The sequence below is a fragment of the Lissotriton helveticus genome, chromosome 4_1 (genome assembly GCF_964261635.1).
Source record: "Lissotriton helveticus chromosome 4_1, aLisHel1.1, whole genome shotgun sequence".
Lineage (NCBI taxonomy): Eukaryota > Metazoa > Chordata > Amphibia > Caudata > Salamandridae > Lissotriton > Lissotriton helveticus.
The window spans coordinates 101,934,674-101,960,167 of NC_136063.1; the positions used below are offsets into that span (position 1 = coordinate 101,934,674).

General features: G+C 44.2%; 1 protein-coding gene across 4 annotated transcripts in view; it reads right to left on the bottom strand.

Annotated features, from left to right (window-relative positions):
- Positions 1–25,494, bottom strand: part of MROH1 (maestro heat like repeat family member 1) — a 2,054,050-nt gene that overhangs the window by 1,880,588 nt on the left and 147,968 nt on the right. The gene's annotated exons all lie outside the window — the stretch shown is intronic.

Genomic DNA, 25,494 nt, shown 5'->3' on the forward strand with positions numbered 1-25,494 from the left:
GTGTGGCTGTGTGTGTGTGTGTGGCTGTGTGTGTGTGTGGCTGTGTGTGTGTGTGTCTGGCTGTGTGTCTGGCTGTGTGTCTGGCTGTGTGTGTGTGGCTGTGTGTGTGTGGCTGTGTGTGTGTGGCTGTGTGTGTGGCTGTGTGGGTGTGGCTCTGTGTGGGTGTGGCTCTGTGTGGGTGTGTGTAGCTGTGTGTCTGGCTGTGTGTGTGTGTCTGTGGGTGGGTGTGGCTCTGTGTGTGTGTGTGTGTGTGGCTGTGTGTGTGTGGCCTTTGTGTGTGTGTGTGTGGCTGTGTGTGTGGCTGTGTGTGTGTGTCTGGCTGTGTGTGTGTCTGGCTGTGTGTGTGTTTGGCTGTGTGTGTGTGCCTGGCTGTGTGTGTGTGCCTGGCTGTGTGTGTGTGCCTGGCTGTGTGTGTGTGCCTGGCTGTGTGTGTGTCTGGCTGTGTGTGTGTGTGTGGTGCTGTGTGTGTGGGTGTGTGGGTGTGTGTGTGTGTGTCTGGCTGGGTGTGTGGCTGGGTGTGTGTGGCTGTGTGTGTGTGGCTGTGTGTGTGTGGCTCTGTGTGTGCGCGTGTGTCTGGCTGTGTGTGTGTGTGTGTGTGTGGCTGTGTGTGTGTGTGTGGCTCTGTGTATGGGTGTGTGTGTGGGTGGCTCTGTGTGTGTGTGTGGCTCTGTGTGTGTGTGCAAATGCAATAGGTCTCGCATTTGCGAGAGATTAAGCTATTGGCATTGTAAATGACAATGCCATTTATTTATCTGTTTTCAAAACACACAAATAAAAATTTTGTCATTTACAATGCCAATAGCTCTAACTTTTGAAAAGCGAGACCATTGCATTGTACATGCTTGTTTTTAACCCTGTCCTCGTGGCGCACAAAGCTGCTTTCAGTTCACTTAATCTCCCCGCGCCTTCACCCGCCCACCCCTTGCAGCTTTTTTGGTTAATGTCACGCACACAAAACTCAGGGAGCTCATCAAACTTTATGTTCTAGGTTGCCTCTTCAAATTTGATATTTACAGGGATCAAACGCGGCTATTTATAGACTCATTGTGTTTTTAAGTGACTGTGCCACCAGTTTTTTTTAACTTGGTTTACAAATGCCTGTTCTCTGTTCAATCATTTAATACAAATTTACTGTTTTATGGCCATGTCAACACGGACAGTTATTGGAGAGTTACTCCTTTACAAGGGAGATGATCTCATAGCTTGAGAATTTGTCCATTGCTCGGTGTTCCCTTGCGGCATCAGATCCCTGCCAATCAAAGCAGGAGTATCGAGGGCCAGGATGTGAATCCTGCACTGCTCCATCTCGATTTAGGCACTGTGTACAGCCCTACCTAAGGAAACTGTCACACTGAGCCACTTTTCTGCTGAAGCAAACATGCGGAGAACAGAGACAATCTTAACAAAAGCCATTACGGTTTGGTATGATAAAACGATAAGCATTTATGTATTTTGTTAAACTAAATGGGGCATTGTTTCTAAGAGCATTGAGCCAATGTTATTATATCAAGCTGTTCATTAGTCTTGGCTTCTGTAAGGCGCTATGTGGATTCTGCAGTTACTTGTACCAGAACTTGTTTAGTATTTTGCCTTTGTACCGCTTTTGGCCGCCATAAGTGTGGCAGGGTATGCTCAGACGTGAGTCCCTTGCTCACTTTGCCACTGGATTCAAGCAAGCCGGGCTGAAGACGGCTGTAATGCCAGAAACCGGTCCCCGGAAGCTTGTTTCCGGTCCAGGGAAGGCATGGCTTGGCAGTTCGGGCTGGACTGTTCCCATGAGGCACAGGGTCAGACTGATTTGCATATAGCCATGTCTGAACTGGGGTGGCAGAGTGGGCTAAAGAACGGTGATGGATTAAACCCAGATCTTTTGACTGGGTGTGAGTGTTTGATTGGTTCAGATGCTCCGTCCATCACCACCCCCTTTTGTATCGATTTTTGAGGCACATGTCAGAATTTGGATGATGGAAGTGTATGCTTGTGTTTAGCTCTGTTGCACTCAGTAAGACAATTAATGTTAGAGCACGCCCTCTTCCCAAAAATGATGGCTCTCATGTGTCTGTTTCCCCTCCCTGCAAGAGATTGTAAATGTATGATATATTACTAATGGGTGCATGCTTGTTATTCACATGCAAGGGACTTAAAACTTGGGTGCATCATCATTGCCATTTGCTTTCAAGGTGCCCCAGCACTGACTCAAGCGCACATAACATTGAAACATCCCATAAGGCCCATCTTCATGGTAGACATGCGTAAGAGCATTTTTTATGTTATTTCTTTTTTTATTACAGTCGTTCAACTACACATAATATCTTCTTAAATGTATATATATATATATCTATATATCAAAACTGGTGGGGCGCTCCGGTCCGCTCCTATCCTGAAAGTCTTGGGGTGATTCGTGAAGTGGGGGCTGAGAAAAAAGAGGGGTCCCAAAACGTGTTTTCCCCATGCAATTTTCAATAGGAACCGTTCATCGCGGCTACAGCCCGAACTGCTGAACGGAATTACACCAAATTTGGCAAAGAGGTAGTCCTTGGTTCAGATTCGTGCCTTTTGCTTAAATGGTGTAAATCCGTTTAGTAGTTGCTGAGAAAATCACAATTAAGAGTACATATATATATATATATATATATATATAGCCGCGCAGGATCTGCGCACCCCGTGCACGAGCTGCATGCTAATTGGCTGCCAACACTCCAAATCAGGAAGTGTTGGCAGCCATCTTGTGCCACGGTGGAACCTAATAAACAAATGCGAAAAAGGGGCAGGGAAGAAACACCCTGAACCCGGAGGCCTGCTCAGGGGGTCCCACAAGGAACCCCAAGGCGCCCCCAATTTATTATTAGGATGCGAGGATCTTGGCAATAAAAAATAAAAATAAAAAAAATAATAAGTGCGGGCTCCCTTACTTGGGTGATAATTAGCCCCCGGGGGCAGGTTTATAAAAAAAGTTTGGGGGGCAATCCCCCCACACTGCCCCAGGGACCGCCACCCTCGGGGCTTTGATAGTTTAATGTGGGGGACCTCTAAGGCCCCCCGAGCCCCGGGGACCGCCACCCCCCGGGGCTCCACTCTATTGACATTGCGGGGGGCACACAGCCCCCCCCCCGCAGCCCGGGGACCTCCGGGGGATGGAGGTCCCCAGGCTGCACCCTGTGTGGGGGGGCTCAAGCCCCCCCACACGCTCCGGGGACCGCCACCTCCCGGGGCACTAAAGATGCGGATTGGGGGGTCTGTGACGGATCCCAACCCACCCCCCGGGGCTTTGAAAAAGGTGATGGGGGGCTGTGCGGCCCCCTCCTGGAGCCCTCGATGGTCCTGGGGACCGCCACCCCCCCAGGCCCAGCTCCTGCAGTGTCCCGGGGTGCCCACCCCCGGGACACTGCGGTTTGCAATGAAAGGGCGGAAGTCTCACGGCTCCCACCCTGTCATTGCAAAGTGCTTTGCTTCATTGAAGCGAGAGCATGTTAGCTACTCCCCATGTGGAAAAGCAATGCCGGCTCCCGCAGAATGCGGGGAGCCGGCTGGGACCGTGGGGGCATTGGGGCTCCCGCCACGGTCCCCCAATGAGGTGGCCAGGCCCCCGGGGATGGGGTCCCCGGGGCCAGAAGTGGCCAGGGAGGGGGGGGCCACACAGCCCCCTTCCCCATTAATAATCATATAAAATAAAAAACGGAAAGGAGGACCCCGGGGCCAAAAAGGCCTGGGGGGGAGGGGGTGGGCACGCAGACCCCCTTTCAAGAGAATAAAACAAAAAACTAAAAAATGCCCATGCCCCGGGGATGGGGTGCCCGGAATTGGGCAAGAGAGGAGGGCCCACGCGGCCCCCTTCCCAATAATATATATATTTTTTTTACATTGGGGGTTAGGCCCTGGGGGATGGGGTCCCCAGGGCCCCAAAAAAGTAAAAAAGACACGCGATCGGCCCCGCCCCTCACAAAAACACTCTGCAAACGCGCCCTGTGATGAGTTTTAAATTGGGGAATTAATTTGCCTTCAATACTGGGGGTCCATGAGGGCCAACTAGCCCACCAGGTACCTCCAGTAAGCACCACAGGGCTGCGTTGCGGAGAGGTGGTCGAGGGCTCGCCCCTTTTTACACCGCTCTGCAAATATTTCAAAATCTATTAGTTCTGAAAGAACAAATGAAGCCCATTTTATTTTACAAGTCTGAAGTGTGATGAAAACTAAGATTTTGTCAGGATCAAAACAAACTCCCCCCCTACCACCCCCCATATGGAGCATTGAAGTGCTTAACTACATGCGCAGTAAGCTAAGCCAGGTACAGTGTGTGGTTGGAAGGGTGTTTTTGTTTTGTGATCCTATGTGGGAAGTGTTTCTATGTCATGCATGATGATCACCAAGGTGTGGTTATCCTGTTGTGGGACGCAGTGCGGAACAGTGTGGGGGATGATGAGGAGCGAGAGACACAAACTCTCATATATTTTTTTTCAGTACGCTGGCTGCTTTGAACCACTGTGCAAGCCCCTTTATGGCATTTCTCATGAATATATTCTACTTAGCTGGTTATTGCACTGGGTTGTCCAATCAGACATTTTGTGTATAGTTGAGGGCCTGAGGTGGCATGGTTGGAGAGAGGTAAGTGGAGAGGTCTTCTGGGGTGGGCATTGCTACTATCATCCCATATTGGAGTGTGATTGTGAGATATAATGAAGCGGACATAGTATGTAGATATTTGGGACTTGAAGTGACGGTCTAGATTAAAGTCCTCTGATTGAGCAGTAGTGTATGTCAGATCTCTTCATTGATTTTTTCATGATTGTTCATTTGGTGAATACTTGTGTATTTGCTGCACAGGATTAATGATGGACAACCCTTGTAGCAGATATGTCTTATGTGAATGTACAAGGTGTAAGTTACAGATGACTGCTTACCTCTGAGTGTTATGGTCTTAGTATTAGTGTGGACCAGAAATGCTATATATGAAATCACAACTATAGAATGCCCCGGTAAACCATAGGTCAGCCCTTCTTAGCTTACCGGTTTATCAAAAGTAGCTTGCTCGTTGGATTGTTTCCAATCTTTGAATTTTACACCAAACTCGTAATCGAGCCCTCAGTTTCCTAACTCTACTTGAGGGAAGGTTTATCCCTTTGGGCCTTTCAGGCGTGATGATTTCCTGATGCAGAATCTGCCAGGTAGAAAATCCTTCAGCAAATAAAATGTTGAGTGTGGATGCTGGACATTCACCACCTCAGGTGAGAGGTGTAGGTGAGAGGGCTATACGCTGAGGCCAGTTTAATGTTTTTAAATAAAAACTTCATAAGCTTTGCATTTCACACAAAGTTGCGAGATAGCCGACTTTACAACTTTACCCCCTCTATTTTGAATCCCATCTAATTGATGGAATTTAAAGTTGTACTGATGAGAGTGGATTGAGTGTGCTTTATATGTAATTTGAAACAATTCCCCATATCCTATGTAGAATCACACAATGTTCACACTGATTATCGTACCTAAAATATTGATGGCAGAATATGGAGGATAGAATATTGAATTCAAAATATTGACAGGTAGGGTAGTATAGATTTTCTAAACCTTGATCCATATGTGTACCTACGCACTATATGTTCCTTCAAGGTATATAAATATGAAGTTAGAAACAGTAAATCTTTACTTTCCTGTATGCACTTACCTTTTGAAAGTCTGTCCTTAATAATTTTGTACCATGATATTCTGGTGGACAATATTTAGTAGTACAGCCAATCACACCAACATTAAAAAGCACCAAACTCATTTTATGCTTTAAAACCTTGCATACGGTTTTAAAAAAAATCTGTTTGTTAGTTTTTAGTGAATAATTTGCATAACCTGTATAACTACGTTTCTAAGAATTTGGATGTGTTACAAAAGTATTGCATTTGGGAAAGCACTTTTACTGGTATGGTTTTGAAAAGCATATCAAGAGAACAGTCAAACTCTTAAACCTGTGCCATTGTTATTGTGAACATCGTAATCGACATTGATAGAAAATCAAATTAGGCGACGGCGGAGTCCCGCGTGTGGGTGCAGTTCCGTGACCACGCGGAGTTACTCTTGGTGCCCGTTCGCAAGATGTTTTACATCATGCAACGCTGTGTGTTCTCGCACCGGAAATTGCAAGCGACTGCACCACGCTGTGTGCGGCCATCTTGTTTTTTGCTCTGTTTATGGAGCTGGGGTCTACTTTTTCAAGCCCTCTTAATCTATTTAATCCTACGCCTCTGAAACTTATCTATCCCTCCTTTTTAGGTTGAGTATTCGAGACCTCTTGTATATTATTTAGTATATACTTAAATCTGTATATACTTTGCGGGCTCTGGAGATAATCCCTAGGACTTGTTTGCTTGCCTTTCTTTCTGTTCAACTGCCTCTATTTAACTGTCTTGATAGAAAACGACCAGTAGAGGTTAATAAAATACCAGAATAGCTTTCTGCTTGTTCAACTGCCTCTATTTAACTGTCTTGATAGAAAACGACCAGTAGAGTCAATAAAATACCAGAATTACTTTCAGCTGAGTCTCTCTCTTTTTTTAATTTTTCTGGTAACTACCTATATTTAACTTTCTTGATAGAAAACGACCAGCAGAGGTCAGTTAAATACCAGAACCACTTAAGCATTCTCTAGATTCCAGTCTATAGAAATTGCCTCCCAAGAGCACCCGTAGACACATCGTGTATTTTCAGTGATATGACCACCTAAGGCCCTGATTTTATATTAAAAACAGAGCTTTGGACTATACCATTTCCCGCTCAAAGGCTATATTTCTCTCAATGCGTTCCCATACCTGGCGTGTCACGCAGTTTGGTGCTTACTTGCGCTCCATGTTTTAAAGAACAGTAGATGTTTCAGCACCCAGGCTAATGTGCTGCATAGCTAAACACATATAAGGCCCTAAAGGCGAGACCGATTGCATTGCAAATGCTTGTTCTGAATGGGTACCAAGAGCGCACCACTCCAGCTATCTCTCATAAAGGCTCTGAAAATACCTTACTATATAACGACGCCTGGGTTCTAGTGAAGATGGGGTCAGGAAATAATATTTCAAAGCCCATGTACATCACTGCTGGACTTAAACAAGGCTTGGTCGTGGCTCCTCTTTTATTCAGCCATTATACTGCAGATATAGCACCAGTCATGCCTCAAGCACTGTCATTCCTCCCCCCAATGACTCCTCCCATTATAGCACAGCAAAATGTCTAGTTATTATAATATGCAGACAACTTCGAATTATTTGATGAAATTAAGTTGATCCTCCAACGAACACTTAATGAACTTCATATTTACAAGCAAACAAATCTCAGTCAATAAAGCCAAACCAAGAATAATTATCTTTGGCAAAAGTAAAAACAAAGGATAACAGCACTGAACTCTCAGCAATAGCACCATGCCTTTCAAGTGGCGGCCACAGATAAACAGAGTGGGGGGGGGCAGAGGGGGCCAGCGGAAGGCACACAGGGGGAGAGCTTGGGGGCGGAGGGTTAATAATAATAATAAATGTTAAAAGAAATATATTTTTTTTTACTTACCTGGTGCTGCCGGCGGCCTTGCACTCCTCTCTCTTCCTGGTCCTTGCAGCCCCTGGAACAGCATTATACTCCTCATCCAATCCCCACACTGCACTCAAGCAGCGTAGGGATTGGCCTGAGCGGGCTGGATTAACACTCGCTCATGCACAGGGAGTCTGTGCTGTTTCTCCAACCTGGCTACACAATTCAGCCGAGTTGGAGAAATCCAAGTGCACGTCAGTTTGGCTGGTCTGAAATGGCCGTCCAAACTGACATGCGCACTTAAAAGTGCACATTTACCACTCCTCCTCCCCCACCCATGGCCAGGCCCCGCCCATCCCTGCACACACTGGCTCAGAGCCAGCAGCTGAAAAATAAAACAGTAAAATATAGTTTTATTTTTCATCTGCGGTCTCAAAGCCAGTGGGGCGACACTCCTCCGTCATTGAGAAGGAGCAGCTGCTGTACCTTACATACCAATACACAATTACTTGTGCGTCAGGCTTTGAAATAACGGTGTCGCACAATACAAACGGTCAGCCATCAAGAAAAAAGCATGTGCTTTAACATTTGCTATCTGCAGAATAAAAGCTAAACTGCAAAGTCCTTCAATGCAAGCAATACAAGCAAAGTTTCTTCCACTGCTCTCATATGACCAACAATTCTCCCCAACCAGAATTATTGCTCCAATTGGTAGAATTATTGCAGTGAATGCATAGGAAAGTTCTTTCACTTCCTAACCACACCCCAAAAAAAAATCTCAAATGCGTTTGGAAATTGGCTTAAAACGGAAACTGGCAAGAACATAGCATTTATCACACTGGGATATAGTATTTCAAGAGACAAAGATGATAACTTGAAGTATCATCTACAAGAAATGTTTTAAGCCAAGGAGGGCACCATAAACCCGTGGGCCCAACATCTCACCGAAGTCATCACAGAGCTTGAACTTACCTCTGACTGGAGTAACACCAGCTCAAAAGCAGTCATAATGCAACTAAAGTTAATTTCACAGGCTAACTACTATACAACTTTCATTTAATTAAAAAATGCTGATCTCATCGGAGATTCTCATAATATAGCCATGGAATGCCACATAAGGGAAACACTAAATAGGCAAAACAGACTCGGCATCATAAGAACACACTTTTTAATATTTTCGTCAAAAGTCTTTCGAAGAGGGTGGACTAATTTCACATATGTATCACAGCAAATCCGATTGTGAGGTTATCACAATCAAGCCCTCTTCTGTCTGCTCTTGCCCTTGGGCAGAACAAGAGACGCTCCTTTTTAACACAGATAAATGTATGGGGGGGAAAACAACTTTTTAATGCAGGCAATTTTTCGTTTAAAAAAACGGATCGGCATTGATCGGCATTTTTTTAAAATTATTATTATTATTATTTGATAACTTTATTTCGGTCAAAGACCATAAAAGTGCAATAAGATATGTACAAGCACAACAATAAAACCATAAATACAGTCAAGTTAAAAAGTTATTCAACGTTGAGTTATCAAAGAGTGAATGTAAAATGGATAGTAGTGGGCCATTATTTCATATTAATAAAAAGAGTTCTTCTCCGCCACATGCCGTGTAAAAAACGGGAAACAGCAAAAACAATGGAGGGGCAGTATCATAGGTTAGAACTCTGGAAGCTTGTTAGTGCCCCTATCGGTATGGAGCAATGCACCAAGTCCAAAAACACCTCCGTCCTGGATTCAACTTTCATCAATAAAAACTCTGTGGACAGCCTGCCCAGGGAGGTCGAGCAATGTAAAGTTTTAAGGTTGTATGACCTTACAGCCGCCACTATTTGAGACCTTTGCGTCCTCACGCAGCTGTCTTCAGGTGCATCCCAAAGTTGGGGCATACCAATTTGGTAGAAGAAAGCCTTAACATGAGCCAACCAGGGTATATTCTTATTTTTTAGCTGTCCCCAAATTGCAATGAACTCTGCTCTAAAGGATACAAGCTCCGGCACAGACCAGAGCCTTCTCCAATAGAGCAGAGGTCGTGCAGCTGCCAATTTGTCAATGGGTTCCAAGCCTAGGTCCAAGCGTAGTGGTATGAGGGGGGTGCTTTGGGGAAGGGCAACCAGGTATCGCATGAAGGCCTGTTCAACCTTCAATAAGTTATATACATTTGTGTGTCCCCAGAGTTCTGCAGCATACAAAGCTGCTGACCTGACCTGTGTTTTGTATATCTCAAGGGCAGGAGTAACAGGTTTAAAAGTTGAAGCTCTATGAAATCTACCTATGCCTCCCATAATCTGGGCCAGTCTCAGGGAAGATTTAGAGATTTGGTGGTCCCATGTGAAGTGCTCAGTCAGTGTGACCCCCAAGTATACAAAAGTCTTGACTCGCTCCAGGGGAGTTCCGTTCAGTGTGGGGTTTGGGCGGGTGTGCCTCGGGGGATTGAAGATCATGAACTTGGTTTTCTCCAAGTTGACCTCCAACCCCCGTGAGGCACAAAAGGACACAAACCCGTCCAGGACCCGCTGGATGCCCGTTGATGTTCGCGATAACAACAGGGTGTCGTCCGCGAACATCAGAGCGGGCACCCTACCAGTGGCCAGGCGAGGAGCATCGTTATCCCTAACGCCGTTGAGTACATCGATCAGACCATTAACATACAGGCTAAAGAGGGTGGGGGCCAGTACGCAACCCTGGCGTACACCCCGGGTAACGGGGAAGCGAGCTGATAATTCCCCGTTCCTCCCACACCTCACCTGTGCATAATTCCCAGTGTGGAGTCTGATAAGGGCATCTAATAAGTAGGGAGGGAGACCAAGCTCCTCCAAGACCGTCCAGAGCCTCTCCCTGGGAACCAGATCGAATGCTGCCCGCAGGTCCACAAAGACAAGGTAGAGGCTGCCACCCTCTACTCTTGCAGTTTTCCAGTATAGGACCTGGAACCGGAAGATCTGGTCCATGGTCGAGACCCCTGATCTAAATCCGGCTTGGAGGGTGGTCAAGGTTTTATTCTCCTCCATCGGCATTTAAAAAGAACCATTTAATGTATTTGTGTTTAAGAGTTGGAAGTTGTCCCTTGGACCACTGCCTAGTCTTCAACAAACCTTTTTTCTTTACATTCACAAAGGCTAAGGAGACCCAATAGGATCGTCTCCATTGTGAGGATGTGTTAGCACCTCGTCTGTGTGGTCGGTAAAATATTACTTTTTCGTGACAGCATTTCAGTCAGAAAATATTGACACACAAGATACTTATTAGGACTTTAGAAGGGACGCCTGCAACACATTCACTCCAGATACCAAATCATTATACATTCAGAATCTCATTTAAGGAAGTGGAAAAAACGATTCCAACTGCTAAAGTGGGATTAGTACATAAGACAGAAAGCATCGTAGCGGTTTCAAAAGTCAAACTGTCGCATTTCTGACCAATAAAATGCTTAGTACATCTGGCCTTATGGTCCATCGACTGGTAAGTAGGTAGGTGTTTCTATTGATCCTCTCACATTCTCCACATCATTTCACACGTAAGCACAGCAACTTACGCCACACCATCTTTGAAGCAGGTCTCAAACCTTACTCACCTCAACCAACCAACCCCTCCCAAATAAATGCTTCAACTTCTATCCACATAACTTTGAAAGGGCGCCGAGAAGTGGTTGTGAATCTTGGCACTCCATTGCAGTGTCAGATATGAAGTTCTATGCAAATGCTGTTAATATATATACAATACGGAGCAGACAGAGGTTTGAGGTAATTTACTGTGCTGAAGTTTGCATGGCCATTTACTGAGGGAGAATTTCTGGGAATCTACTATCCCAATGATTGAGATCCTTTGCCAACTGATGTTTGGGATCATTAAGTGTCTTGTTGTTTGGAGAATTCACTGTATTAAAGTGAAGAGTGTTTTACAATATCTAGGCTAGTGCTGATGGGTCAATAAATGCCATCTCTCGAGACCTGGAGGCAGGCTAGAGGTGTACCATCATTATATTAAAGCTTCTAGACTAGAAATCCACTGACAGAATGGACCACAGAAAGCCACAACAGGCGTGAGGAAACTGCTCTGTTACATGTCGACAAGAGCTTCCCAGATGACACAACAGATAGCGAAGATAACTTGACCTCCCTCAAGACAGATATCCACACACGACTAGTAAACACCATGCGCAAACACTACTGCACTTTGTAGATAAGTTGATCACCTAAGCATCATCTAGAGGAAACAAATATGGTTGAAAACATACAGACGTTATAGAGGTCTCACCTAGAAACTCACCTGCTGAGATGAATAGGCATATGTTTGTAAAGGGCGAGAAAGCAGGAATGCACAAACAAAAGAACCAGCAAGATAAGGTTTTCAAAAAAGGGGTGTTGCATCTCTGCATGTGGTGCAAAGGTCTTGCTAGAGCAACTCTTTTTTTTTTTAAGCGGAGAAGACTATGATTTGAAAAATAAATAGGATTAAAGAAAGTCTATATAGTGAGAAATATTACAGCCACTAACTGGAATAGCATAGTTGTGAATACCACAGTACAAAAGTGGGATCTTAGATCTGGAAAAATGCCGACAAGTACAATGCATTGGGCTCGCATTGGTGAGTTACTCTGAAACCTTTGGCACACATGGTATATTTTGTAACACTAAACGGAAACTAAGACTGTTTCATTCGAAAGTAAAACAGGCATATGTCTCACACTCTTGAATTTGAATTGGATTTCTGAAGCGCATAGCTACCCGTGGGCGTCCCAGCGCTGGACTCATCAGTCTAAATCCAGAGCAGCGTGATTCAGGGGAACAGCCAACTTTTCAATAGCTTGCGGAAGACTAATAGGTTGGTTTCCCTCCGGATGTTGAGGGGTAGGGCATTCCATAGCCTGGGGGTAGGGCGTTCCATAGCCTGGGGGCATTGTATGAGAAGAGACGTCCCCCTGAGCGTGCTCTTTTGATTCTAGGGATGCTAGCCAAGTAGAGGAGGTTGGATCTCAAATTCCTGTTGCCTTTGTGTGGTTTGACCAAGGGTCTCAAGATAGGGGGCCCCTTATCGTGAAGGATTCTGTGGGTGATGCAGAGGATTTTAAAGGTGATTCTTTCATGGATTGGAAGCCAGTGTAGAGAGTTAAGAGCGGGTTTTGCAGAGCAACGATGTTGTGTGCCAGTAAGCAGCCTGGCAGCTGCATTCTGGACATATTGAAATTTATTAATAACCAATTTTGGAGCGCCCAAATATAGTGTTTCCGTATTCCAGCCTTGACATGATGAGGCCCTGAATGAAAAGCTTCCTGGAGTGAGAGGGTATGAAGGGGAGGATTTTGCGTGCGATACGCAGGAGGCCGAAGCAGGTTCCAGCGGTTTTCCTGGCTTGTGTCTTAAAGTTGAGGTCCTGGTCGAGCCAGACACCTAGGCTCTTTATTTCTTTTTTTGGAGTGGGGGGGGTGTTCCCATGGAGGGAGGCCACAAGGGCATGGTGGGGAGTTTAGATGGATTACCCAGCAGTAGGATCTCTGATTTCTCCCCACTCTTCCCAGAGAGTATTGCTCCTGTGAATAAGTGAGTCAAGCAAACCTGTCAGAAAATCTATTAGATATGCAGATGATATACAAGAACCCCAAAAGTACAACACGCACAATTAATAGTATTTTATAGCATGTTAAAATTAATTCTATGCTATAAAATATTTGCTGTGTTACGCAAAGTCCCCTCCTACTCATAGGTCTCAAATCCAAGTCACCATTTTGTGGATTCCTCACTAGAGACCGGTCAGTATGCTTGCTCAGCCCCAATTGCTAGGGTCTTTTACACACTTTTCATTTATTAGGGTCTATGTGGCAAGTGATGGTCCTTTACCAGGTAACAGGATCCTACATTTATTACACAGAACACAAGATAATGCGTCTATCAGTTTACTAGGAAGCTCTTGGGTGGGTCTTTATGATTCTACCAGCACAAGGTAAATCAGCATGTAGGCTTCTGGTAAGCATCAAGGAGGTTGGAAAACTCCTTGTCCGGTTAATATAACATGAGCGGAAATCTATGAATGTACTTATGTAGAATTGATATAGCACAAAAAGGCAGACTATCAATGTACATTAAATATTTATCCTGATAGATGGTGTGAGGCCTCTTAATTTTGAAGCAAACCGGATTTGAATTGAGATGTCAAAATTCCAACTTCTTAAAAGGCAAGCTGCCCAAATGATTTGTAATTGATATGGATGTAACATCATCAGCTAATGGGTCTGGTATGCAGGTATATCAGACATAGTAGGAATGTTCTTAACTTGTGTACATTAACACGAAACCAAAAAGATAAAGTTTACACTTGGCATGGGTTGGATCCTGAGCGCACACCATGTGTGGGTACAATCAACCTAAACCACAAAGCTCTGGCAACTTTAGAGCAACACACTACCAGGATCTGGAAAGGATATTTAGTAGGATCCTTAGGCCCCTTCCTTCAACAAAAATTTTGAAGCGTGTGTGTTGAAAGCCTTCAGAGACAAAAGTGTTGATATGTCCAATTACAAAATGGCAGGTGGGAGGGTGTAGACTAATAGGTGACCTGTACCCCAGGGAACGATGTATCGGTTTCCAGGAGGCATGAGATATTTTCTCAGTGGGGGCCCATATATGCAGTATGCTAAACTAGCAAGGCTCACCAGAGACCTCTGGGCCAAATTTTCCAGACGCGCTCCACCGAACTGAGACTCTTCAGCTGACACTTGGTATAGGAGAAGACTGACACAGTGTCTTGTATGTATAAAGCTAAGAACAACTACACTACCAAGAGACCCCAAGAAGGTATCACTACCAGAGCGACATGGGGTGTCCACTTAGGTGGGCAGCTCACAGACAGCAATTGGAACACGACGCGTGCCTTAACAAAGTGGCCAGCAATGCAAGGTTTAAGCCAATCATTTTCAGTTATGTGCACCGTACATACCTTACCCTGATTAAATTGAGCAGAATGTACAAAAGTTTGTCCATGATGTGGTCAGAGGAGAGGGTGACTACCTTTGTGCCCCAGGCATTATATTTCGACACGGTATTAGCCTATTGGCTGAGGTAGTGGCTCGGTTGCACAGTGCAACAGGGAATGTCCTTGATCTTTCCCCTCGACATGGTCTGTTGGGCATCATCAGTCGGCCTAAAAACAAGATGATACAATTTGAATTTCTCAATTTGCCACTGCTCTTGGCAAAACGGTGGGAGGCAGTGGGTTTACTAGGAACTGGAGGCTCTGCAATATCGCTGATGGTGAGATACACAATGGAATGAACACTCCCAGAAGAGGCGCACAATAGAATGCCCCAGAGACGATAAGGTGGCAGATGACTTACAAACATGTGGAGATACATTTTCAGTATTTGAAGAAGTGAGCACAGGGGTGGAACAGATTATGCGCTACAGCTTGGAGTGTGGAGGATGACCCTTGGAAGGTCTGTTGTCACACGAGGTCTGGTAGGTGTGTGAGCATGATGGATTATGGAGGAATACTGGTTTATCCTCGGACAGTAAAAAAAGAATATGCGCTGTACTGGAGGCCAAAGGTAGGCTTGCAGAAATATCTTCAATGAGAGGATCGGCACTCAATCCGGCATGCATGATTAACGTTTTTTTTTTAAATGATTTCTGGACGATGGGCGGGGGGGGGGGCTATTTCACACAGCAATTATTGTTTGAGTATTAATTATTACTTGTGTAGATTGGCACAAGGATTAAAATTAAGTAAATACATGTTTTGAAAATAAACGTTCTGGCAACCAAGTTCAAACAGTAATGCTTAGTAAAGTATGAATTGACTTCCATGTTGCAGCCCTTCAAATCTCTGACAACTGGCTGTTTCTTAATAATGTAGCTATTTACCCTCATTAAGTAGGGTTTAGGCTTTCCTGGTAACACAAAGAATGACTGGTATGGGGTTGGATAGCCAGTCCTTTATGAGCCATAATAACGAAAAACAGATTTTTCATTGCTTTAGTTTTGTCTAAGAATAACTACAGAGACCTACAAACATCTCAAGTATGAAATAAACTGTTTCTTGGAGAAAGAAAAAAAAAAAAAAAGAGTTCCCAAGAAATACGGGGAAGGAGTTATACTGATTTACAAGAACAACAGATACTTTTTCAAATGTTTTTTTTTGTTTTTTTAATACTTCTTTTTATTGTTTCCAAAACAAGAAAAATAAACAGACCTATCCGGTGCCACATATACATCCAATGATAACAGGGTGAATTGGTACAAAAACAGGATAGACATGGAGCAGCGGAAATTCTGCGAGAGGCCCGCACTATGAAGCACAAAACAAAATATGCAGCAGTGTAATCGCTAAACAGTTTAGATGCGGACCCTCGAGACCCTCCCACCCATACATTAAAACAGCAGGAGAATCATGGCAACCAGACATTAGAAGTTAAGGATCAAAGTCAGGATATTTCGCAATATTACGAATAAAGGAAAGGCTAAGAAAAAATTGAAAAAGGAGAAAAAACCATATGGGCGATAACAAAAAGAAAACAATAAACCCCTCCCCCCACCCTGCACCCCTGCAAACGGCTATCGCCAACCCCCAGTAGCAGCGTGCCTGTCGCCCCAACTAACTAGGTTCTAAAAGAAGAAATCTACCAAAGTAGAAAAGAGAAGTGGGTGAGGGCATATTCGTACGGGCTCCCGGTCGCCCCTCCCCCCGCCAGAACCTAGAATCCCAAGATTGAATTAAAAAAAATCTATCGGAGTGAGGAAAATGAAATTTTGCCGGACCAGGATGCCCCCTACGTATACCCTATGTTACATGCATGTGCATGTCACCCATGCATATTTCTCTTAGTGGCCTGAATCACAAGGCCTCTGCAATCACGTCCTGCATTAAGGTGCCTGTCATCAAGTTTCCCAAACGTTAAGCTAACATGAAGGCCCATGTATTTGCATTGTGCACTTTTAAATAAATATCGTAATGAACCCTTATTGTGGTTCAGTCTGAACCACTTTCTGAATCAGGGTTTTTCATGGCTCAGACACTCTGAAAGCTACAGTTACGTATCCCTGACCTCGCATACTTCTAGCTCAGCCGAAAAGGGCCCAGCAAGGGTTGCCAAGACAGTGTTTTGCAAAATAGTTATCTGCTTGTTGTACAGAATCACATTCCTGCCTGGTTAACAAGAATAAACAGAACCCGTCCGTAGAGATAGAGACCTAGCCTTCCTGTCTCCGTTTAAATGTAATTACAGTACTTGCATCTGAAGAAAGCTCACAGCCCCCTTGCAATGCACAAAGAAATATATGCCCTTTCTGTCTTTTAGTGATGAGCAACCTTTGCTTCAGATAATACATCCCCTGACTTAAGATATCAGTTAGTACCAGACGTGCTGGTCGCCTTGACACTAAAGATCTCTCTACTAGACTGAAAGTCAGCTCTCCCCCCAGTTACACGTCAATTGCACGTCATGATCCAGTTGCGTGCACAAGTAGGGCAAAGTTCCAGCCTGCCATGTAACTCCTCCTCTATGTAGCCACCCACCTATGACCCACCTATCACACACCTATGACTCATCAAATGCACGCCCACATGCTCTTATCTCTTTCTTTCTTGCTCTGCCTCGAGCGTTCCTCCCTATGTACAAGGAGAAATGTATATATATGATTTTCAGAGATTAATTGTTAGAAGACCCTTCCTGAGCCTCAGTGGCAATGGAACAGATTCTCCCTTAACTCGAGTTATTGGAATAAAGCCCTTTTAACTTGGACACCACGGAGTCTCTGCCTCTCATTTGATACATGCTAATTGTTAATGCCTAGAAATTATGCCAGGGTAATATTTTATTTACCACATTAATCTGGCGCCCGAATACAGGGACTATCCCTTTCCCCACACGCCGGTGACGTAGGTACAGCTCTTGCCCCCTTCTACAGCCGTGACGGACTTCAACGGCGCACCAGCGGGACTTCCTGCTTACTCCCTCAGGCCCACGGAGGAGACGGACTGCGACCAGGCGTCCACACGAGGCGGTGAGGATTGCGGATCATCCCAACCAGAGCCCACCCGTGAGAGAGCAAGGTCCGAGGTTTCCGAGGCCCACCTGTTCCAAGGCGCAAGCGTAGTATCGAGTTTCCGAGGCCTTCAAGTTTCAAGTTCTCCTTTCCCGGTGAGTACCACTATGGGGAATGCATAAAGTTTCAAGACGGGTTCATTTTATATGGACACGGTCAAGACGGGTTCACGGTAAAACGTGAGCACGGTGAAGACGTGCCTCATTCACGTGAGCACGGTCAAGACGGGTCCACGGTAAAACGTGGGCACGGTAAAGACGGGTTCACGTTATTCGTGAAAACGGTCAAGACGGGTCCACGGTAAAACGTGGGCACGGTAAAGACGTGTCTCATTTTTGAGACCGGTATGGTTGTACTGTATTTCAGTGCATAAAGTTTTTCAAGTACATGTTTAGCTCTCTGTATCAGTTTAGGTTGTAATTGTTTTAGTGTTTAATATTTGTTTGTGTGTGAATGATTGTTGATTGTTTCAGTCTATTTTTGTGAATATTGGTTTCAAACATGCCATTGTTTTTGAAGTAACGTCAGATAGGGACCAGAAAAGGTATACTAGAAGAGTCTAGAGACACATCTGGTCATTATATGTATAATAAGCATGGGTTAGATGCCATTTTTGTTTTTGGATTTCTGGGTAGACTATACAAAGGACTTAGAGGAAAAGTATAGATGGCCTATCTCGGGAACATGGGATCCTGAATGCATTATGAGAGTAGAGGAAGCGCTATGGAAAAAGATGTCAAGACCCTCTCAGAAAGATGCCATTGAATTGTGGCGCAAAGAGTCACATAGGAGGATAGAGAAAGAATTGAATAAAGCAGATAGAACTAGACAAGCAGGGGAAAAAGCCAAAGAAAAAGAACTACGGGAGGAGGGGGAACGGGTCAAAACAGAACAGACTGATAGAGAAAGAAATGCCGTCATTACTGGTATTAATCCCGTCCTGTCAGAAGAACTAGCTAGAGTGACCACCTCAGAGACCCAGTAGTTCGCGAACGCCACCACCTGTACCATATAGAGAACGTAGAATAAAGCCGACAGCATCAGAGGCTTTTATTTCCTCCTATCTAGAAGAGCCCGCACCGGACTACGTAAATGCAGATTTCCCTCTGCCCCCATCGGCCGGATAAGTTTACTGTGGAGTTCCTTGTAAATAGCTCCTTGTAAATATGGTTTATGAAGAGCATGTCATTATTATGACTTGTTGAGTTTCTTGTGACTATGGCTTGTGAATAGCGCCATGTGGTTATGGTTTGTGCAGAGCATGTTATCATTACGTTAGGCAGGAGAGAGCTGGTTCTCTTTCAAGTGCTTGAAGAAAAGGTTTTGAAGATGTGCGTACGTGTTATGTGATAACGTGGAGAAATGAGTTCATGACTTTCCCATGTACTGCAGTCATTGGGGAATGATTGTGCTTCAGCTGCCAAAGGGTTAATATCTTGTTTTGAGAAGGTAGTATTTGTTTTAACATGCTGTTTAACATGCATGGTTATGTGAGCTGACACTAAAAGTCAGTGAGTGGTGAGATGAATGATGGTTTGATTTAACTTTTTCATTGGTTGCTGGGTCTGCCTATGTGCTTTGTCAGCTTGCAGACTGAATGGTAACATTTTGCATGGAGAGTATAGAAGTGTTCATTTAACATTCTATCCACGTATTCGTGTGGGTTTGCCTTGGAACACTTGATTTAATGTGTTTGACTCAGAGGTCGGTAAAGTTGTAAATAAATCAGTCGGATTGAGATAAGGGTTTGCACAGAGGGTGCTTTAATGTTTTCACGGCTGAGGGTTCCTTTCAACGGCACGGTTGAGAAGAAAATATAAAACCGACCCATCATAGAATGTGCTTTTAATTAGTGTAATGCAACCGTGTGTTTTCTTTTTAAATAGAAATGTGCTCTACAAAATATACATTATTTTTCCCAATGCAAGCTGCCCTTTAGAATAGCGTGTGACAGTTAATCCACTCAATTAGAAAACATGGCTTTTTGAAAAAAAAAAGATGAATCTGGCCCTTTTAATAGGTAGAATAGAAGAGCTTGCACACTTAATTATGAAAACCCTGATTCCTAGCATTTAAAATAATTGGGGAATCCAAATCTTGGTTATGCAATGCAAAATTATGGTGTTTCACATGTTATTTTCAAAAAGTAAAATGTGGTGTGTTTCCATGCCATGTTGTTCTGTTTATTTTTCCTTTGCAGCTAGTATCAAAATTTTATGATATAATTATTTTAAAATGCTAGCATGTGTCTAAACTACGAAATAAAAATAATAAGTCCTTATTAATTACTGATTTTAGGATGCTTTTTATCACGTTTTACATTTGCTTCAGTTAAGTTAGAGAATGTTGGTTAGCCCTGTGGCCTGGGTACAGATATGTTTTGAATTACACAGAATGTGTTTTTCGACCTTGAAGTGGCTCAGGCTGAACCATAGTTCAGCCAGGCCCCGTAGTGGCCTGGCTCCCAGGGAAAGATATTTTGTGAAGGGAGGGCTTTTCACTCTTGGAGAGCAGAGCAGTGCCTGTCTTGTTATGATTGGCCATACTCCAATTCTTTTCCGCGGACGATTGTTGACTGCCCTGTGGGTGACATCACGATGAAGGGGAAGGCAGTGTAGAGAAAAAAAAAAAACTTGACTCGTAGTGTAAACAGAATAATTGGCAGGAGTTTTGCCCTTGCAATGAGTTCAGCATTTGGCAGTCATTAAATTTTAGAATTTTAGAATGGAGCTCGGTTTCTACTTGTTATGCTTGGAGTTGATTCAAGACTCTGAGCGCGAACATCTTTCTAGAGGGAGGGGCTGCTTCTCAAAGGAGTGAGGAGTAGCTAGGCCCCAGCCCTTCTGTCTATGCAAGAAAAATCTAGATTTTATTCGAATACATTTAGAGAACATATTGTAGGTAGTATGGTCATACTATTCCCAAGATTTAGAGTAGGATTTTTTTCTAAACTACAGAGCTTTTGGAAAGAGGTTTCCCCAAAATAAAAATCGTGCTTTTGAATTGAAGATTTATTTTTGCTAGATTGATGACAGAGAGCCCTAGCATTTACAGTCAAGCATTAGAAAGACAGCTGGACAGTATTTACATGCCTTCCAACACAGCACTGATACAGTATATAGACGACATCCTGATTGCAACACGATCTGAACCAGACTGCGAAAATGCATCACTGACAGTTTTACACTTTGACAGACAAGGGGCACAAAGTGTCCCCTTCAAAGCTGCAATTCTGTGAAAAGCAAGTGGTGTACCTTGGACACTTGCTTTCCAAGGAGGGTGGACAGCTAACACAAGAACATACCTTGGCATTTGAGGAATTAAAAAGAGCATTATGTCAAGCGCCAGTTTTAGCGACTCCATGTTACAGTAAACCTTTTATGCTTCTCGTAACTGAACGGGATGGAACAGCGTTATCTGTCCTCAAACAAGATCAAGCAAGAAAACACAAGCTGTGTGCTTATTTTTCTAGTACACTAGATCCAGTGGCCCAGGCTCTGCCTGCGTGCCTGAAATCAGTTGCAGCAACAGCCCTAGCCATAAGACAAAGTGACTCAATAGTGTTGGGACACCCTCTGACAGTACAAGTACCACATGCAGTAGAGGTTCTCTTAAACAGGACACAGACACAACACTTGACTGTAGCGAGACTGACAGGATATGAACTGACATTATTTCAGCCACACAGAGATCAGACGTTGTAATATTCTGAACCCTGCAACACTTTTGCCCTCAAGTACAGTACACGCACCACCACATGACTGTGTGGAAGTAATGAATATAGTGACGAAACCAAGACAAGACCTGACAGATATTGCACTTCCAGACCCTGACCTGATACTCTATGTAGATGGATCATGCATGAGAACGAGTGCAGGAGAGTTAGTAGCAGCATGGTCCGCTTATTCAAGCCCTGTTAGAAGCAATACATTTACCTACAGCCATTTCTATCCTGAAATGTAAAGCTCACACCAAAGTTACAGACACCATTTCCCAGGGTAATGACCTGGCAGACCGAACAGCTAAACTTACAGCCCAGACAGCCCAGACACCAACAGACACGACAAGGACAGAGGTACCATTACTGACAAAATGCATGACAGTCAGGGATCCTTCTCAAGATGTACTAGACATACAGACACATGCCACTACAGATGAGATAAAGAAATGGACTGAACAAGGAGGGGTCCAGACTGACCAAGGTTGGATGACTAAGCACAGCACATAGTCCAGCACACTTGGGAGAAAAGGCAATGATAGACAGCTTACAGAATATTTGGTGTACAAGCACATGCGTGCAGCAGCGAAACAGAAAGTACGAACATGTATGATTTGTTGCCAGTTCAATCCAGGTAAAGGCATTCCGGTGGAACAAGGCGGATTTCATCCTCCTGACCACCCTTTTGAGGTTCTCCAGATGGATTATATCCAAATGGACAGATGTAAAGGTTACAAGTATGTCTTAGTAGTAGTGTGTGTACTACCCAAATGGACAGAAGCGTATCCAGTTCCAGATTACACTGCTGTGACAACAGCCAGGCAATTGGTGCGCGAGTTCTTCCCCAGATATTGCCCCGTGTCATCTATTCAGATAACGGGCAGCCATTCTCCTCTGAATTAATGAAACAAGTGTCTCTTCTGTTAGGATACAGTTGGAAGTTCCATTGTGTAAGACACCCCGAAGCAGCAGGCCTTGTAGAAAGACAATCAGACAATCAAAACGAAACTTGCTAAGATATGTGCAGAAAAAGGCGTGGATTGGATGGTAGCATTGCCGGTTGCCCTCTTTTACATGCGTATGGTAGCTCATTCCAGAACAGGCCTCTCTCCGTACGAAGTGGTTTTCGGTAGACCGCCAAATATGTGGGGTACGCCTATGCCAAAGAAAATTACTGATGTTGACAGTAACATGCTGACAGATTACCTGGCTTCCTTGATGTCTGCACTACTTTCTTGTCGTTCACAGGTTGCCGCCGCCTTCCCTGACAACACCCAGGTCAAGGAGCATGCCATATCACCAGGCGATTTTACCCTCATCCGGAATTTTGACCGATCAAGCCCCCTTGAGCAACGTTGGAAGACCCCGAAGTTGGTGCTACTAACCACGAGGTACGCCGTCAAAGTGGAAGGACGTAAAGGCTGGATTCACCTTCATCACTGCAAAAGTACTTTGGACAATCTGGAACTTTTGAAAAAATTAAAGACAATACAAACTTTGCGCCGTTTGCGCCGCCTTTGCTAGAAAAGACTCCACAGCAGGAGTATAAATCTAAGTTAAGATCTAGTAAGTCAGACGTAGTTTAATTGTCTAAGTCCACTCGGTGGTGAATCGGTTAGACTAGATTTCTGACATGTATAAGATCACATATGAAAATAGTAAAAAGAGTGAAAAGAAAGCTAAGTACTGCAAGATATTACGCAGTAGATGTATAGTTACTTTGATTATTCTTTTTCTCCTGTGCATTGTGATAATCTGTGTCAGTTTAATACTCCATGTTTTCTTTCCTATTTCCTCACATATACACTCTTCCAGTAATAGCACCGTAGAGCACACATTTAGTGAACTGCCACCTCATGAACTGTCATATCGACTTGCACTACGTAACAATACATTTATTCGTATGTTACACCATTCTCACCAGACCAGCAATGCAACTGACTGCTGGGTATGTGGCCAACTGCCCCCTTATCAGAAAACGAAGGGAGCTCTGCCATTCTATCCTTTACCGTTCTCACACAATGGTTCATGTGGAGCATGGTTTGCTTTAATGACCTCAATAGATAGAAAGTACATAGCTTATCCAGGTGGCTGGATATATGGAAACCTGAATAAAGTAATGAATAAGGCATGTTTCCCAGACGAAAAAGGGTTTCCCCAAAGGAAAGGAACTGATCTAGAAAATGAAGAGTATGAGCAAGGAAATGCATCCGTTAACTTTATACTGTTAAATATTCAGCCCAAGCAAAATACAGGTCCACCGTTTATTTCAGTCCTGCCAGCAAAAGGTGATTTATGTGTCAGAAAGAAGGGCTCAGTACTCATGGGACACAGCGAGTGTAACGTTGTGGTAGAGTTTGATGATACAGGACAGTCTTCTTTCAAAACATCACGCCATACCTATTTCATTTGCGGTCAGACAGCCTATGTACATCTGCCCTTAGACTGGGGTGGGACATGTTATATAGCGTTCCTGCTTCCACCCGTTTTTCTAGCCCCATCCAATTATCATAGAGATTCACGACTAGAACATGTTAGACAAAAGAGGGAGACAGATACCTCAGGGATTGATCAGACTGAAACAGCTTGGGAGTAATATACAGATTTCAACAAAGGATTCTTTTTCTTCATAGGTCCTGTCCAAAACAGTAAACTGATACGCAAGTTAACAAGGACTCTTGAAGCAGTAGTGAATGTGACTGCATCTGCCCTGGCGAACTTGACCCAGGAACAGTCTGCTATTAGACTTGTCGTTCTTCAAAATCGCCTCGTTCTAGACGTCACCTTGGCGGATAGGGGCGGAGCCTGTAGAGTGATTGGCTCCACTTGCTGCATTTTCATCCCAAATAACGCGCCATCTGTGTACGCAGCAATAACAAGACTCCACAAGATAGCTCATGATATACATCAAGACCCAGGCACATGGACTTGGTCCAGTTGGCTCTGGGGTGTGATATCTGCTTGGGGATGGAAAGTGTTGGCCTTCCTAGGAATGATCCTACTTATGATATTTGGTTGCTATCTCTGTCTGCAGTGTGGCCCGGCCATTTGCGGCCTGTGTGCAACTGCATGTGTTCCACATCCACGTATACAAAGGGTTAAGGACGAACAAATGATGCTGTATGATCAACTATACGGTCTCATGAATATAGATGTATCCTGAAGGGTTACGTAGGGGACAAGAAGGGAATGAGGAAAATGAAATTTTGCCTGACCAGGATGCCCCCTACGTATACCCTATGTTACATGCATGTGCATGTCACCCATGCATATTTCTCTTAGTGGCCTGAATCACAAGGCCTCTGCAATCACGTCCTGCATTAAGGTGCCTGTCATCAAGTTTCCCAAACATTAAGCTAACATGAAGGCCCATGTATTTGCATTGTGCACTTTTAAATAAATATCGTAATGAACCCTTATTGTGGTTCAGTCTGAACCACTTTCTGAATCAGGGTTTTTCATGGCTCAGACACTCTGAAAGCTACAGTTACGTATCCCAGACCTCGCATACTTCTAGCTCAGCCGAAAAGGGCCCAGCAAGGGTTGCCAAGACAGTGTTTTGCAAAATAGTTATCTGCTTGTTGTACAGAATCACATTCCTGCCTGGTTAACAAGAATAAACAGAACCCGTCCGTAGAGATAGAGACCTAGCCTTCCTGTCTCCGTTTAAATGTAATTACAGTACTTGCATCTGAAGAAAGCTCACAGCCCCCTTGCAATGCACAAAGAAATATATGCCCTTTCTGTCTTTTAGTGATGAGCAACCTTTGCTTCAGATAATACATCCCCTGACTTAAGATATCAGTTAGTACCAGACGTGCTGGTCGCCTTGACACTAAAGAGCTCTCTACTAGACTGAAAGTCAGCTCTCCCCCCAGTTACACGTCAATTGCACGTCATGATCCAGTTGCGTGCACAAGTAGGGCAAAGTTCCAGCCTGCCATGTAACTCCTCTATGTAGCCACCCACCTATGACCCACCTATCACACACCTATGACTCATCAAATGCACGCCCACATGCTCTTATCTCTTTCTTTCTTGCTCTGCCTCGAGCGTTCCTCCCTATGTACAAGGAGAAATGTATATATATGATTTTCAGAGATTAATTGTTAGAAGACCCTTCCTGAGCCTCAGTGGCAATGGAACAGATTCTCCCTTAACTCGAGTTATTGGAATAAAGCCCTTTTAACTTGGACACCACGGAGTCTCTGCCTCTCATTTGATACATGCTAATTGTTAATGCCT